This window comes from Oncorhynchus kisutch, linkage group LG11 (assembly GCF_002021735.2).
Source record: "Oncorhynchus kisutch isolate 150728-3 linkage group LG11, Okis_V2, whole genome shotgun sequence".
Classification (NCBI taxonomy): domain Eukaryota; kingdom Metazoa; phylum Chordata; class Actinopteri; order Salmoniformes; family Salmonidae; genus Oncorhynchus; species Oncorhynchus kisutch.
This window is the reverse complement of record NC_034184.2, coordinates 11,532,124-11,550,821: the sequence shown is the minus strand read 5'-3', so window position 1 is coordinate 11,550,821 and position 18,698 is coordinate 11,532,124.

Below are 18,698 nucleotides of genomic sequence, written 5' to 3'. Positions count from 1 at the left end.
TATTTTTCATTAAATCGATTTAATTCAGAACTAAAGTTTTGTTTCTAAGGATTCCACGACGCAGTTAGCCTTTATGGCTGGGACTGCAAGTTTGTGTTCCATTTTTTGTGTGGATTCTGCGAGTGCTAGCTGGTTGTACTACAGACACCTGTCGTCATAGTGGGAAAGACTCATTGTTATCTTTTCGTAAAACAACTGATTGCAGTAAGGAGCTAACCTGGATACTAAGGAGATCCTGAGGGAAATTGACGAGTACCAACAGCTTTACGCTATGGAGGAACAACATACTCCATCATGGAAAGATCCGACCACCTCACAAAGTAACTTTAGCCTGACAAAGAAAAGAAAAACAGATGAATCTACAGACACGGACTGTTTTCTTAACGTTGAATTAGAGGCTAGTGCTCTGGCTGGAATCCATGCAACACTGGAAACGTTGTGTGAAGAGCCCTGTGGACCCTGTTCAAATGTAGTGTGCTATAAAGGGAATAGGGTGTCATTTGAGACACACATTATGAGTGTGGAGGTTGAAGTGAAATTTCCAAACAGACCTCATCTGCCTAGTGCTATTGCACAGCACACGCCTTCTCCCTATACTACCTTGTTTCCAGGAAAATGCTTCAGTCAATTACTGAATATGTCAGTGGAGGCACACACACACACTCACACTCACACACACTCACACTCACACTAGCGCACACGCATGGACAGCATCTGCTCTTCACTCGAGGAGAACAATTAAGAGGAAGCTAAGTATAAGAGAAACATAAGTAATGTTCAGCTGGCGCTGCACCGCTGAAATTAAAACACTGCAGTCCAGCAGGGAACACTCACGGTTAGGAATTTTAATTTCCATTTTGGGGCTTTTAATATTGTGTTATTTTACCATGTCGGTGTTTGTGTGGGTGAAAACATTTGAGAGGATGCTGTGTTCCCATACGTCCGTGTGTGAGAGAGAGAGGGAAGAGTGGGTTGGTTGGTTACCTTGGCATTGAGCTCGTCATTGAAATGTGGGTCATTGGAAGAAGAGGGTTCGAGCGATGCTGTAGTTCTTCGGGATCTCCTTCTCCATGTGGTCCTTTAGGAAGGTCATGTTGCACAGGAAACAACCCGTAAACACCCTCAGCAGCTGGAACAGCAGCTCGATCTCATTGAAGTTGAGTAAACAGTGAGTAAACAGTGAGTAGAACACTGACAGTGTGTGAGCATGCAAGGTATAAAAAATAAAGATTTACATGAAAGATAGATGACAGTCAATGATGCATCTTGATCTTAGAAGTATTGACCAACCCAGGCAGGTTCATACTGAAGTGGTAGTGCAAATGATGCATATTTACAGCAGTATCAGGGTGTGTGGGTTTTTTAGTACATACTTGCAGTGTCTGAGCAGACTGTAGGCCATTAGCTTGGGCTCCTTCCAGTTGATGGCGACCATGTTGTCTGTGCGGTGTTGTTCCTGGAAGGCCTAACTGGCTCAACCCTTCTCGTTGTTCACTATGATACTGATGATCTGAGGAAAGAGAGCAGTGGACACACTGGTGTGAGAAGGTGTAGCTGTTGGAAAGGATTGGATAGGTGAAAGCAATATGGCTGAAACTAGCCGGTCAGTGGTAGATTTACATGAAATCTCACGGGGTTAGGGGGAGGGTGCATTTGTGTGAGTTTGCCTGAGTGAGTGTGTAATAATGTTAATCATAATGAGGTCGGTGCTTGTGTTTGTCCTATTGTGTGTGTGTGTGTGTCTCTGTGTCTGTGCATCAGCGTGCAGCCATCCTCACCGTGATGGCCTGGAACTGCAGGTCGAGCCTGGCGGTGTTGGTGATGGAGGACCCAGACCTGGCTGTTGCTGCGGTACCAGCAGGGGGGTGAAGCGGCTGGGGTTGGAGGCCAGCATGTCCGTCAGGGGCTTGGCTTCTTTTTGTTTCAGGAAGCTCTGGACCACAACAGATGAAAGGGAATTAGGAGAATGGGAATTATCTCATGCATTTCGTAAACAGATCCATGGAGCAAAGGGTCTGAATGAGAACGCCCAGAGCATAATGTTAGCAGTCATAACTGCAATACTATCTGACATCAAAAGGATTCCTCCACACAATTAAAGCTCCGTAGTGAGACGTAATGTGCCGAAGGCTCTTGGGCAGGATGGTGTTGACATCAGCTCCACAGAGTTAAAGCGCCGCAGTGAGACGTAATGTGCCCGAGGCTCTTGGGCAGGATGGTGTTGACATCAGCTCCACAGAGTTAAAGCGCCGCAGTGAGACGTAATGTGCCCGAGGCTCTTGGGCAGGATGGTGTTGACATCAGCTCCACAGAGTTAAAGCGCCGCAGTGAGACGTAATGTGCCCGAGGCTCTTGGGCAGGATGGTGTTGACATCAGCTCCACAGAGTTAAAGCTCCGTAGTGAGACGTAATGTGCCCGAGACTCTTGGGCAGGATGGTGTTGACATCAGCTCCACAGAGTTAAAGCTTCGTAGTGAGATGTAATGTGCCCGAGGCTCTTGGGTAGGATGGTGTTGACATCAGCTCCACAGAGTTAAAGCGCCGTAGTGAGACGTAATGTGCCCGAGGCTCTTGGGCAGGATGGTGTTGACATCAGCTCCACAGAGTTAAAGCTTCGTAGTGAGATGTAATGTGCCCGAGGCTCTTGGGCAGGATGGCGTTTGTCTCACCATGAACTTGTAGCTCCACTGTGGGTCATTGAGCGTGGCCTCCGTCATGAACAACTCTACAGTCTGAGATGGGGGATGCGTCAGGAACTTGATCAGAGGCTCCCTGAATGGACTGCCAGCCTGGAAGAGGGGAGGGGGGGCAAACAGTCAGTTAACCATGTACATGACACATTGATGTGTTGACATTTCAAGCCAAAGTGCATAACAAACACTCTGGACAGGGGGTGATCGGACATCTAAAATTGTAATTAAACAGTAAGAGAGATTGAAAAGAAAGTGAATCCCCCCCCCCCCCCCCCCCAACAAGACCCCGAGGGCAGCAGGTGGAGCTGGATGGCTGTCTGAGAGAGCTGGCTGCTCTACGGACTGACGTGAGAGAACTTAAAGTAGCACACATGGCACTGAAGGACGAGGCCGGAAAGCTGAGGTGTGACACAGAGCAGGAAACACAAGCCAGCAGAACAGCCCAACTCAGACCAGGACCACAACCTCAATACCTCAATGGGACAGACAACACAGTACCCACCAACCCAGCAGACCCTACCTCTTCCCAACAGCCCTCTTGTCAGCTCCCCCGATAGTCCTCCTGACAACATTCAAGAGGATAAACTTTTTCCCAAATACGAAGTGGCTAAACTCTGGTGCCCAAACACTAGGCATGCCCTGGAGCTGTTGTCAGAGGACGGACTAGGGTCCTCCAGCCACACCATAATTCACACAGGCACAAATGACCTGAGGGCCAGCAGGAAAGGGTGGCAACAGCACTCAAGGGAGTGATTGAAAAAGCTTCTTCTACTTTCCCCAACAAACAAGTGGTTATTTCCATCCTGCTACCACAAAAATACTTCACTCTGCCACCATACAGCGGGTGATTGCAAGCATTTCGCAAGTCTGTACCTCACAATCTAATGTAAAACAACACTAGACACTATGGAACACAAAGCTTTTACTATCTCATCCTGGAATTTACAAGGTCTGAGGTCATCTGCCTTTGGCCTAAAGAGCAGGAAACTGGACTTCATCAAAGAAATCGGAAAAACAGACATTGTCATTCTACAAGAAACCTGGTATAAAGGAGATGGACCCACTGGTTGCCCTCTAGGTTATAGAGAGCTGGTAGTCCCATCCACCAAACTACCAGGTGTGAAACAGGGAAGAGCCTCAGGGGGTATGCTAATTTATTATGGAGCAGACCTAACCCACTATATTAAATTAGTCAAAACAGGAACAGTTTTATATCTGGTTAGAAATTAATAAGGACATTATCTCAACAGAGACAAATGTACAGCTTTTTCATCATAGAGAGAGAGATCAACAATTTCCAGGCTCAGCGACATGTACTAGTCTGTGGCGACCTAAATGCCAGAACTGGACAAGAAGCCCTCAGCACACAGGGGGAAAACACCTACCTGGAGGTGACAGCATTCCCTCCCCCATATGCCCCCTAGACACAACTACGACAACATAACCACCAAAAACGGGTCACAACTCCGGCAGTTCTGTTGGACGCTGGTTATGTACACAGTCAATGGTAGGCTTCGAGGGAACCCCTATGGTAGGTATACCTATAACTCATCTCTTGGCAGTAGTACTGTAGACTGCTTTATCACTGACCTCAACCTAAAGTCTCTTAGAGCGTTCAGGGTCAGTCCACTGACACCGCTATCAGATCACAGCAAAATCACACACTACTTGATCAGAGCTATGCTCAATCCTGAGGCATCAAAGCCAAATTAACTGAATCATATTAAGAAATGCTATTGCTGGAATAAAAATAGTGTGGAAATCTACCAAAAAAACAATTAGGCAACAGAATTCAATCCCTTATAGACAATTTCCTGGACAAAAAGTTTCACTGTAATAGTGAAAGTGTAAACTTGGCAGTAGAAAACCTAAACAGTATATTTGACCTCTAGTCTTCCTTATCAAATCTAAAAATGTCAAGCAGACAACCTAATAAAAGTAACAACCATGACAAATGGTTTGATGAAGAATGCAAAAACCTAAGAAAGAAATTGAGAAACCTGTCCAACCATAAACATAGAGACCCAGAAAACCTGAGTCTTTGCCTTCATTATTGTGAATCACTAAAACAATACAGAAATACACTACAGAAAAAGAAGGAACAGCATGTCAGAAATCAGCTCAATGTAATTGAAGAATCCATAGAATCTAACCACTTCTGGGAGTATTGGAAAACTCTAAACAAACAACAACACGAAGAGTTGTCTATCCAAAATGGAGATGTATGGGTAAACCACTTCTCCAATCTTTTTGGCCCTATAACAAAGAACAAACAGCCAATACATATATGTGATCAAAAACAAATCTTAGAATCAAGGGCTCCCGAGTGGCGCAGCGGTCTAAGGCACTGCATCTCAATCCTAGAGGCGTCACTACATACACCCTTGTTTGAATCCAGGCTGCATCACAACTGGCCGTGATTGGGAGTCACATAGGGCGGAGCACAATTGGCCCAGCACTGTCTGGGTTTGGCCAGTGTAGGCCGCCATTGTAAATAAGAATTTGTTCTCAACTAACTTGCCTAGTTAAATAAAGGTAAAAAACGATGAAAGACTATGAGAACCCACTGGATTCTCCAATTACATTGAATGAACTACAGGACAAAATACAAACCCTTCAATGCAAAAAAAGCCTGTGGGGTTGATGGTATCATAAATCAAATTATGAAATATACAGACCACAAATTCCAGCTAGCTATACTCTTTAACAACATCCTAATCTATGGTATCTCCCCTCATATTTGGAACCAAGGACTGTTCACCCCAATCCACAAAAGTGGAGAAGAATTTGACCCCAATAACTACTGGGGGATATGCATCATTGGGAATATCCTCTGCATTATCATTAAAAGCAGACTCATACATTTCCTCAGCGAAAACAATGTACTGAGCAAATGTCAAAATGGGTTTTTACCAAATTACCATACGGCAGACCACGTATTCACCCTGTACAACCCAATTTACAAACAAACACACAAAAACAAAGTTAAAGTCTTGTTGGAAGAAAGTGTTGAGTGTGGAAGAAAGACATTACATTATAAATCCATGTACACAAACACAAGTGTGCGGTTAAAATTGGCAAAAACACACATTTCTTTCCACAGGGCCGGGGGCTGAAACAGGAATGCAGGTTAAGCCCCATCCTTTTCAACATATACATCAACGAATTGGCGAGGGCACTAAAACAGTATGCAGCACCCATCCTCACACTACTAGAATCTGAAGTCAAATGTCAACTGTTTGCTGATGATCTGGTGCTTCTGTCCCCAACCAAGGATGGCCTACAGCAGCACCTAGATCTCCAGCACAGATTCGGCCAGACCTGGACCCTGACAGTAAATCTCAGTAAGACAAAAATAATTGTGTTCCAAAATAATAGTAATAAAAAATGTAACCATCTTACATATGAAACCTTATTTGTTCAGTGAAGAAATGTGAATAATTCAAGATGGGTTAATGAGGAGGGAGTGCACATATGATTCACATAACTGTTGGGTTGTATTGGAGTAACGTCTCAGTCTTAAATCATTTTCCACACACAGTCTTTGCCTGTATTTATTTTTCATGCTCATGAGGGCCGAGAATCTACTCTCACATAGGTACATGGTTGCAAAGAGCATCGGTGTCTTAACAGCGCGATTTGCCAAGGCAGAAATCTGTCTGTGGCTTCTGAATAAATTCAATTTTCACAGAACAGCTTGTTGAAATTTCGATGAGGCTCTTTTGTTCAGATATCGGTAAGTGGACTGGAGGCAGGGCATGAGAGGGATAATGAATCCAGTTGTTTGTGTCATCTGTTTTGAGAAAGTACCTGCGTATTTGCGCACCCAACTCACTCAGGTGCTTTGCTATATCACATTTGACATTGTCCATAAGCTTGTGTTCATTTGCACACAAAAAAAATCATACAATGATGGAAAGACCTCTTGTATTGTCCTTGTTAATGCAGACAGAGAAGAGCTCCAACTTTTTATTCATAGCCTCAATTTTGTCCCGCACATTGAAAACAGTTGTGGAGAGTCCCTGTAATCATAAATTCAGATCATTCAGGTGAAAAAACATTGCCCTGGTAGGCCAGTTGTGTGAGAAACTAATCATCAAGCAAGCAGTCAGACAAGTGAAAATGAAACTTTAAGCTTGTATCTCAATTTAAAAAAAAATCATTTTGATAACCAGCACACTTCTGTATGTTGTAAAAGCGTTACATGGTTTCTGCCCATGTCATTGCATAGTGCAGAAAATACACGAGAGTTCAGGGGCCTTGCTTTAACAAAGTTAACCATTTTCATTGTAGTGTCCAAAACGTCTTTCAAGCTGTCAGGCATTCTCTTGGCAGCAAGAGCCTCTCGGTGGATGCTGCAGTGTACCCAAGTGGCGTTGGGAGCAACTGCTTGCACGCGTATTACCTCTCCACTATATCTCCCTGTCATGGCTTTTGCGCCATCAGTACAGATACCAAAACATCTTAACCACCAATGTCCATTTGATGTCAAAAAGCTGTCCAGAACTTTAAAAATATCCTCTCCTGTTGTCCTGATTTCCAGAGGTTTGCAGAAGAGGAAGTCTTCCTTAATTGACCCCCCATAAACGTAACGGACATATACCAGGAGCTGTGCCAGGCCCGCCACAACTGTTGACTCATCCACCTGTAACGCACATCATTCACTGGCTTGCATGCAAAGCAGCAATGGTTTCAAAACATCTCCTGTCATGTCACTGAAGCGTTGTGAAACAGTGTTGTTTGATGAAGATATTGTCTGTATAGTTTTTGTTGGCCTTTTCCCCCAGCATTGTCCCAGCCATATCTGCGGCAGCAGAAAGAATTAAAAGTCCTCCACAATAGCATGGGGCTAACCTGTCCTAGCCACTCTGTAGCTCACCATATAAGACGCTTCTAGACCCTTCTTAGTAATAGCATCTGTTGTTTGTATACTTACTACTAGCAAGTCATCTTAATTCTCACTCAAAACTATTTGTTTTGTTTCTAAATGTCTGAGCAAGAGTGAAGGTTTCATTGTGAGATAGAGTTGTGAGATAGCTATTTTGCACATATAACACACTGTGGCTGAGGAAAGGCACTACTCCTAATATAAGTGAACCCCAAATCAATGTAGTTCCCATCATATTTGAGCCTCTTCGATGGTTCAACATCCCTGTCTGTTGTTCGGTGCTTTCCCTGGTAAGGGGCATGAGCTCTTCGGCTGCATCAGATTCACAACTGTCAGTGTCCATGCTAGCTGGGCTAACAACAAATGTAGAATTACTGATGCTAGCATTGGATGTGCTCGTGGAAGCAGAACAACTTGTGACGTCGACAGCTGCAGGTGTAGTACTTCTGGTAGCAGCAGTAACCAGTAGAGCTGGTATGTGTCTCTATGGACACGGGCCTTACATTTTTTTTTACCATTTAGCAATTTTCGAGCAAACGGAATGACCAGCAGCTACGTTTGGCTATTCCCAAGAGAGAGTAACGGTTAATGCGATTGGATGTTAATTATTTGACTAGGCTACCTGTATTTGACATTGTGTTGTTATTTCACTGAACACTAGATGGTTTCATTTTATTTTTGGCAGTGAAATGGGGCTACTCAGGTGAGAGAAAAAAAAACTCACCCATAATGTATAGCCCCGTTTGAAAATATAAATGGACTGCTTGAAAATGTGAAGAAAATTCTTATTTTTTTATAATTTTTTTATTATGTGAATCACATTTTTATTTGGCGTACCCCCGACGGCATTGCACATAGAACCCAGTTTGGGAATACCTGCCTAAACATCAGCGCCACAGGTAAGCTGTGAACGATCTGAGAAACAAGGCAAGAAGGGCCTTCTATGCCATCAAAAGGTACATAAAATTCTACATACCAATTAAGATCTGGCTAAAAATACTTGAATTTGTTATAGAACCCATTGCCCTTTATGGTTGTGAGGTCTGGGATCCGCTCACCAACCAAGAATTCACAAAATGGGACAAACACCAAATTGAGACTGCATGCAGAATTCTGCAAAAATATCCTGCATGTACAACGTAAAACACCAAATAATGCATACAGAACAGAATTAGGCCGAAACCCGCAAATGATCAAAATCCAGAAAAGAGACGTTAAATTCTACAACCATCTAAATGGAAGTGATTCCCAAAGCTTCCATAACAAAGCCATCACCTACAGAGAAACTAACCTGGAGAAGAGCCCCCTAAGCAAGCTGGTCCTGGGTGTTCACAAACACAAACAGACCCCACAGAGCCCCAGAACAGAAACACAATTAGACCCAACCAAATCATGAGAAAACAAAACTATATTTGCGTGACACATTGGAAAGAATTTACAAAAAAACAGAGAAAACTAGAATGCTATTTGTCCCTAAACAGAGTGTACACAGTGGCAGAATACCTGACCACTGTGACTGACACAAAATTAAGGAAATCTTTGACTATGTACAGACTCAGTGGGCATAGCCTTCCTATTGAGAAAGGCCGCCAAAGTCAGACCTGGCTCTCAAGAGAAGACAAGCTATGTGTACACTGCCCATAAAATGTTGTAACTTCCTAACCTCCTGCCAAATGTATGGCCATATTTGAGACACATATTTCCCTCAGATTACACAGAACCACAAAGAATTAAAAAACAAATCAAATTTTCCTGAACAGGAAAAAAAGGGGAAATTGGTTAATTAAACAAACAGGTATAATTGTGCTTTCCTCTGAATCCCTCCCTCTTCCTCTCTCTGTCCCTCCTCATCCCCCTCTCCCCTACTCATTATTTCTTCATCATCCAAATCTCTCCCCGTCACCCCTCTTCTCTCTGTATCTCTCCCTACACACTCCATCCCCTCATCCTCTTGCCCTTTCTAACTGTTTTCCTGTGTGTTTGACCTGGTGGCCACGGTGGCCTCGATGTCAGCCCCCTCAAAGAGAAGAGGAGAGGCAGTCGAACAGAGGGCCAATTTACACATTATTACCACTAGGTTTAAGGAGCGGAGAAAGAGGAGGACAAAATGAGGAGATAATGGATGCTGTTTGTGCAGAGGTGGGCAGGCACCCCGTCACCTTTTCTGTCCCTTTACAAGGTTATCTGTCAGAGAGATAACGAGAGGCGAGACGGTGGCTTTGCTACTGGCTCTGCTCTCTGGCTGGCGCCTAATTAATAATTAATTGTAATATGGCCACTCACTTCTCATGTAGAGCAGGCCACACTGAGGTGGTGTCAGGGTGTATGTGTCAAGGACTCTTCCTGTGTGTTCATACTCACACAGCCATAGCTGGACTTCCTTGTGGTTTATCACCACCACCACAGGTGTTGCAGAGAGAGAGACAGAGAGAGAGAGAGAGAGATTCAATGAATAGGAATATATAGTCTGAAGTTAACATACACCTTAGACAAATACATTTAAACTCAGTTTTTCACAATTCCTGACATTTAATCCAAGTAAACATTCTCTGTCTTCGGTAAATTAGGATCACCACTTTATTTTAAGAATGTGAAATGTCAGAATAATAGTAGAGAGAAGGATTTATTTCAGATTATATTTCTTTCATCACATTCCCAGTGGGTCAGAAGTTTACATACAATCAATTAGTATTTGGTAGCAGTGCCTTTAAATTGCTTAACTTGGGTCAAATGTTTCGGCTAGCCTTCCACAAGCTTCCCACAATAAGTTGGGAGAATTTTGTCCCATTCCTCCTGACAGAGCCGATGTAACTGGGTCAGGTTGGTAGGCCTCCTTGCTCGTACATACTTTTTCAGTTCTGCCCACAAATTGTCTATGGGATTGAGGTCAGGGAGTTGTGATGGCCACTCTAATACCTTGACTTTGTTGTCCTTATAAGCCATTTTGCCACAACTTTGGAAGTATGCTTGGGGTCATTGTCCATTTGATAGACCCATTTGCAACCAAGCTTTAACTTCCTGACTGATGTCTTGAGATGTTGCTTCAATATTTCCACATACTTTTCCTGCCTCATGATGCTATGTATTTTTTGACGTGCACCAGTTCCTCCTGCAGCAAAGCACCCCCACAACATGATGCTGCCACACCCGCGGGAGATGAGGAATGAAGGTGGGAGATGGTGTTCTTCGGCTTGCAAGCCTCCCCATTTTTCCTCCAAACATAACAATGGTCATTATGGCCAAACAGTTATATTTTAGTTTCATTAGACCAGAGGACATTTCTCCAAAAAGTACGATCTTTGTCGCCATTGTTGTGCACTTGAGTGAGGACCCAAAAGCGGTTTAACAAAAACAGAGTCCTTTAATGTAAAAACACAGGGAAGACATAGATCCTCTTCAGATGTAGAAAATGGCAAAATAGACAACCCTCAGAGAGGGAGACTAATGAAACAGAAAGTCCTTCTGATATTTACAAAAGAGTCCCCTTCTTAGCAGCAAATGGAGAATAGCTGGGTTGCGGCGACAGACTGCTGGTCTCTCTGGGTAGGCGCGGGTCGTAGCGGACAGAGGTACCTGATCACACGTAGCATCAGAAGAACAGGCAGATTCCGACAGGATGGGACAAGGGTGAAGCAAACGAGACGATAGTTTGGTTCTGGCATGAGAAACTCAAACGAGAATCTGACAAAGAAAGAAGCAGGAACAGAGAGAGAAATAGAGACCTAATCAGAGGGAAAAAAGGGAACAGGTGGGAAAAGGGTGAACGAGGTAGTTAGAGAAGATGAGGAACAGCTGGGGGAAGGAGAGGAAGAGAAGGTAACCTAATACGACCAGCAGAGGGAAACGGAGTGAAGAGAAAGAACAGGAACAAGACATAATATGACAATACATGACAGCCATGTGCAGTTGCAAACCATAGTCTGTCTTTTTTATGGCGGTTTTGAGCCCTTGCTGAGCGGCCTTTCAGGTTATGTCGATATAGGACTCGTTTGTACTGTGGATATAGATATGTTTGTACCTGTTTCCTCCAGCATCTTCACAAGGTCCTTTGCTGTTGTTCTGCGATTGATTTGCACTTTTCGTTCCATAGTACGTTCATCTCTAGGAGACAGAACGAGTCTCCATTCTGAGCGGTATGATGGTTGTATGGTCCCATGATGTTTATACTTGCGTACTATTGTTTGTACAGATGAATGTGGTACCTTCAGGCATTTGGAAATTGCTCCAAACTTGTGGAGGTCTACAATTTTTTCTCTGAGGTCTTGGTTGATTTCTTTTGATTTTCCCATGCAAAGAGGCACTGAGTTTGGATGTAGGTCTCGACAAGTACACCTCCAATTGACTCAAATGATATCAATTAGTCTATCAGAAGCTTCTAAAGCCATGACATCATTTTCTGGAATTTTCCAAGCTGTTTAAAGGCACAGTAAACTTAGTGTATGTTTGGCGTCATTTTGAGTAAAATAAGGGAAATGTACACTCACCACGCTGCACCTTGGTCCTCTCCCACCAACAGCCGTGACAATGTATTTCAAGGCCTACCTTCAAACTCAGTGCCTCTTTGCTTGACATCATGGGAAAATCAAAAGAAATCAGCCAAGACCTCCGAGAAAAATGGTAAACCTCCACAAATCTGGTTCATCCTTGCCTGAAGGTACCACGTTCATTTGTACAAACAAAAGTACTCAAGTATAAACACCATGGAACTACGCAGCCGTCATACCACTCAGATAGGAGACGCGTTCTGACGGAGTGCAAATCATTCCCAGAACAACAGCAAAATTCAAAATTCACCCAAATTAGTGTGGGAAGCTTGTGGAAGGCTACTCGAAATGTTTGACCCAAGTTAAACAATTTAAAGGCAATGCTACCAATTACTAATTGAGTGTATGTTAAATGTATTTGGCTAAGGTGTATGTAAAACTTCTGACTTCAACTGTACATAACTCACCTCTGTGAGTGTAATGTTTACTGTTCATTTTTTTTTGTCATCTACTTCATTTGCTTGGGCAATGTTAACATACGTTTCCCATGCCAATAAAGCCTTTGAATTGAATTTCATCAGACAGACAGACAGACAGACAGACAGACAGACAGACACAGACAGACAGACAGACAGACAGACAGACAGACAGACAGACAGACAGACAGACAGACAGACAGACAGACAGACAGACAGACAGACAGACAGACAGACAGACAGACAGACAGACAGACAGACAGACAGACAGACAGACAGACCAGACCAGACCAGACCAGACCAGACCAGACCAGACCAGACCAGACCAGACCAGACCAGACCAGACAAACAAAGAGACAGACAGATAAACACAAATAGAGAGAGGGAGAGAGATAGACACAAATAGAGAGAGGGAGAGAGATAGACACAAATAGAGAGAGAGAGAGATAGACACAAATAGAGAGAGAGAGAGATAGACACAAATAGAGAGAGAGAGAGATAGACACAGAGAGAGAGAGATAGACACAGAGAGAGAGAGAGAGAGACACAGAGAGAGAGAGATAGACACAGAGAGAGAGAGAGATAGACACAGAGAGAGAGAGAGAGATAGACACAGAGAGAGAGAGATAGACACAGAGAGAGAGAGATAGACACAGAGAGAGAGAGAGATAGACACAGAGAGAGAGAGAGAGATAGACACAGAGAGAGAGAGAGAGATAGACACAGAGAGAGAGAGAGAGATAGACACAGAGAGAGAGAGATAGACACAGAGAGAGAGAGATAGACACAGAGAGAGAGAGATAGACACAGAGAGAGAGAGATAGACACAGAGAGAGAGAGATGGACACAGAGAGAGAGAGATAGACACAGAGAGAGAGAGAGAGAGAGATAGACACAGAGAGAGAGAGAGATAGACACAGAGAGAGAGAAAGAGAGCAAGAGAGAGAGACAGACAGACACAGAGAGAGAGAAAGACAGACACAGAGAGATAGTAATTAATTTATTCAAACAGTGACTAGTACCACGAAGCCTTAATAGCGACTTCAAAACATGTGAGCCCAAACACAGCAGCCTTCCTTCCCTTTTTTTCCTTTCTTCCTTCCTTCTTTCCTATCTTTCTTCGTTACCATCATCTGGTCACTGAACTTGTCATTGAAGGAGTTGGAGAAGAGGCGTGTGACAGAGGTGAGGCGGTTGACCATGTAGTCCTCCAGCATCATCAACAGATGGGTATGGATCTGGTCCACCTCGATGGTAACCCCTTCCAGGAACCGGGAGACAGAACACAGGTAACCACATTTCCATAATAATTTTTCAATTCAGGACATTTTCATCACCATGAATCATGGTTTAGTTTAACCAACTTAGTTTCCTCTCAACCCAAGAGCCCAGTAAAACAGGTCTGGATTATCCGGTGCCTCAGAGAAAAGCTACAGCAAGAAGGCCAGGGCCAGTAATGTACGCACACACGGATGATGCATGGCAGACACATTCATATTCCACTCTTTGCTCAGAACAATCACTCTATCCTGTATCGACCCCTCCCTGCCACACTCATTAGTGTTAGGCCAGGGAAGACAGGATGAGAGAGGGATTGGAGGAAAAGAGAGCAGGAGAGAAGAGGATGGAGGGAGAGGTAAAGGTGTGGATAGGTAGATTGAGGGTAGAAAGGATGGAAGTCAGTGTTGCCTTGAGGAAGAGAGGCAAATGTAGAAGACTTACAAGATCATTGATGAGATGGAATGGAGGGAAGGAGGAATGAGAGAGGGATGGGGTGGCGGGATAGAGGGATGAAGGGAAGATATGGAGGGATAGAGAAAAGGTGTGAAACGAGAGTAAGCGATGAAGGAAGACAAATAGGAAAGGGATAAAGAAAGGAGGTGGAGGAGAGAGAAGAGAAGAAAGGAAGAAAAAGGGCTGTGTTAAATACCAACCTTCACCATACAGGCCTCTCCTGCCTCATGTTACATTTCACATTTTTAAATGTAACCTTTATTTAACTAGGCAAGTCAGTTAAGAACAAATTCTTATTTACAATGACGGCCTACCCCAGCCAAACCTGAACGACGCTGGGCCAATTGTGCGCCGCCCTATGGGACTCCCAATCACAACCGGATGTGATGCAGCCTGGATACAGGCCTCTCATACAGGCCTCCCACAGGCCTCTCCTGTCTCATACAGCCCTCTCCTTCCTCATACTCTCCTATATCCTGCAGGTGAGAATTGTTGGAGTTGAGGGCTTGGAACAGGGCAGCAATGATCTTCTTTCTGGACGAGGCAGGCTTTAATAGCAGGGCAGTGTCCTTAGCCTCACAGAAGTTCAACAGCTGGAGCAACAGCAAGAGCTGGAATCAATACAGAGGATGGAGGATCAAAATATAGAGCCTTACTAAAGTTACTAAAGTTCCCCTAATACACTGAACTCATTAGGGAAACATATTTGAAATAAATATAGACTAGACCACTTTGAAGGTATGAAAACAAAACCTTTGAAAAAAACGTTGAACTTTGTTATAAACTTTCCAAATAAGTCTGTTGTCATGGCTTGGCCTGTGACCTGAACCCATGGCCTCTCACCTCTGTGTAAATGACCTTATGCTCCATGATGTTGAGGTCCATGGTGAAGAGGCATGGCTGCAGGGGTGTGCATAAGGTGTAGCCCTCCATCAGGGCGTTGGCCGCCTGGTGGCTAGGCAGGTGCTTCTTAAAGAGGATCAACATGAGGTTAGGCTGTGGAGTGTGTTTTATTGTATGGCCAGATGGTAATGCTCACTAAGAACTTCATTCCAATATCTGTAGCATGTGCAGAGCAAAGACCATATCTAACACTGCCTCATTCCATTTCTATGTGCAACAACTCCCTGGTATGGCGTCTCAGACCCACGTCTTCGTGTGGCTCCATGATGACGGTGACAATCTTCCCAGTGACCTGGGCCAGCACCTGCAGGGAGTGTAGGCCTGCTTCCTGACCGGGGAGTTGGGGAAGGTGACCTCTCTCACCAGGTCATGGGTGACCATGTGGAAGGACTTGTCCTGAGTAGCCAGCAGCTCCTCTGTCTTCTCCTCATCCTTCAGAGGGGTGGCGCAACGCACCAGGAGCTGCTCCAGTGGTCTTTGCCATGGCTACTGCACCGTTAGACACCTGGAGGTAAAAGTTTAATAATAACTTCATATTTCACTATTGTTTTCACCCCACCGTGATACCCGACAGAAAAGTCCATAGGTGGCAGGAGCCATCTTGCCATAGGAAGATTTTATTGTTTCAACCCTGTATAGTTCAAGTATATGTGTCAACACAAACCAGACAGCTACTGTTACCACAGATAACCGTACCTCTCAAGTGAGGTTCATCATGATGAAGAGCAGAGCCTTAAGGAAGGTGAGATGGTTCTGCAGGACCCAGGTGACAGGTAGTCTCTACATCAGGAACTTAATGGACACCACCCCTCCCAGCTTGGCACACCAGGCCTGCTCATAGCAGCTCACATACAGACGCTCCACGACATAGGAGACAGAGGCAGCTGGCATGCCTGGGGAGGGAGACGAGGAATGAAGGGGGGGATGAGGAATGAAGGGGGGAGAGGAGGGAGGTGAGGAATGAAGGTGGGAGAGGAGGGAAATGAGGAATGAAGGGCGAGAGGAGGGAGATGAGGAATGAAGGGGGAGAGGAGGGAGATGAGGAATGAAGGTGGGAGAGGAGAGAGATGAGGAATGAAGGTGGGAGAGGAGAGAGATGAGGATTGAAGGTGGGAGAGGAGAGAGATGAGGATTGAAGGGGGGAGGAGGGAAATGAGGAATGAAGAGGGGGGAGGGAAATGAGGAATGAAGGGGGGGGGGGGTGAGGAATGAAGGTGAGAGAGGAGGGAGATGAGGAATGAAGGTGGGAGAGGAGAGAGATGAGGAATGAAGGTGGGAGGAGGGAAATGAGGAATGAAGGTGGGAGGAGGGAAATGAGGAATGAAGGGGGAGAGGAGAGAGATGAGTATTGAAGGGGGGAGGAGGGAAATTGGGAATGAATGGGGGAGAGGAGGGAGATGAGGAATGAAGACGGAAGAGGAGGGGGGTGAGGAATGAAGAGGGGAGAGGAGGGAGATGAGGAATGAAGAGGGAAGAGGAGGGGGGTGAGGAATGAAGAGGGGAGAGGAGGGAGAGGTGGGAGATGAGGAATGAAGAGGGGAGAGGAGGGGGATGTGGAAGAGGGAGGGGGATGATGAATGAAGGGGAGAGGAGAGGGAGATGAGGAAGGAAGAGGGTAGTGTAGGGGGATGGGGAAGAGGGAGGGAGATGAGGGTAGAGGAGGGGGATGAGGGAAGAGAAGGAGCAGAATGAGCTACAGTAACAGCAATAATGTATATTCACAGACAAGAATTAAAGCACTTACAGTAATCGAGAATTAACTTCCTGTTCAAAACATATCAAATGTTGTATAAATCAATGCTAGCACACATTATAGTAAGTGATGCCATGCCACTGGTAACCCCCAAGCCCTCTGTCTCTCACCCTCTCCTCAGACCCCAGGATGATGGAGGCTATTCCGAAGATAACAGTCGAAACCGTTCTCCTCACTGTGGAACATAGCTGTGTTGGGCTGGCTGCCCAGCAGGTAGCACTGCAGCAAGAACAGACCTGGGGGGAGGGGTGGGGACAAAAACCCAACACCTATGAGAAGCATACAAAAGGAGAATAGAAAGGGTACAAGGTGTGAGAGAATGACACAGAAGGAGAGAGGAGACAAAAAAAGATGGAGCATCCAGCCAAATGAGACAGAGGTGGAGAGACGGTTAAGTCCCAAATGTGAGTGAGACAAAAAGACAAGGTAGCAGAGAGAAATATGCCTTCTTTCACCACACTGCTGAGCCACAGTCACTATGGTGTAGTGTCTGACGAGAATGCCCTGGTCAGTGCCTGTTCAAAAGTCCTGCGTACTGGGCCTTGTCGCGGTGGGAGATTATCACACTGGGGACGCACTTCTCTGTGAAACTGGACACACACACAACTGCAAAACACACACTCAATTAAACATGCCGTCATAAGACCTTCAATAGACACAAGCAAACGACAAAAAACTCAAATATTAACATGTTCATCATTAAAATGGTAATGAATCATTTACAGGGTCTGTCACATCAGCTTTGGTTTTATTCTGTGGTAACAGCCATTTTCTGTCCCTGGGTGTTTCATCTGTAGTCTCTGGCAGTGGTTAAAAACCCCAAGGACCGATAGACAGACAGTCTTTGTGCCTGACTGGCTGGCCTCGGCCTCCCTGTCCCCCTGTCCTCTCCAAGGCTGTGTTGTTGTTCAGCCCTCCTGAAGGAGTCGGGTTGTTGTATTGCTATATAAGGTGGCAGGTAGCCTAGTGGTTAGAATTTTGGTCCAGAACCAAAAGGTCCCCTGTTCGAAATCCCCAGACTGACAAGGTGAAAATCTGTCAATGTGCCCTTGAGCAAGGCACTTAACCCTAACTTGCTCCAGGGGCGCTGTACTACTATGGCTGACCCTGACTCTGGTGCATGTTACAATAAAACATTCTAAATGAAAAGTTTAGCCATGCTGAAGTGGACGTGTTGTTTGAGAAGCTGTTTTTTCCATGCTTGAGCTAGTGCCACATGCCAGGAACACACCTGATGGACTGCTCCTTTTCATTATCGCCTATTAAAATACTTTTGCTTTAGGAGAGGGAGAGGCAGAGAGGGGAGAAGAGGAGGGGGTGAGGAGGAGGGAGGGAGAGAAGGGAGTGGGGGTGTTAGACAGACAGCCAGATCACTTCCCGTTCATTTACGGCCCCTGCCACTCCAATGGCGCTCCATTCTCACTTCTTGGCATTCGGTGATATCAAGAAAACCTATCTGACCCTTTTCACTGAAAGTCCCTTTTTACGAAGACCAACAGGTGAAACAAAGAGAGAATGTAGGGGGTGAGAGATGAAAGAAAAACATTGAGAGAGGACATCATGGATCAAAACATCCGACAGGTGGGGGGGGCGCACGATCCCCACAATCATAACTGACACACTTCATTATCTCAGCAGGAGTGTGTGTGTGGGGGGAGCGGAGGGGGAAAACAGAGGGGGAAAAGTCAATTAGCCCTTGCCCGGAGGTCAATGATGGTAATGGGGGAGAGAGAAATATGGAGATTGATTAAGGCATGAAGAGATGAA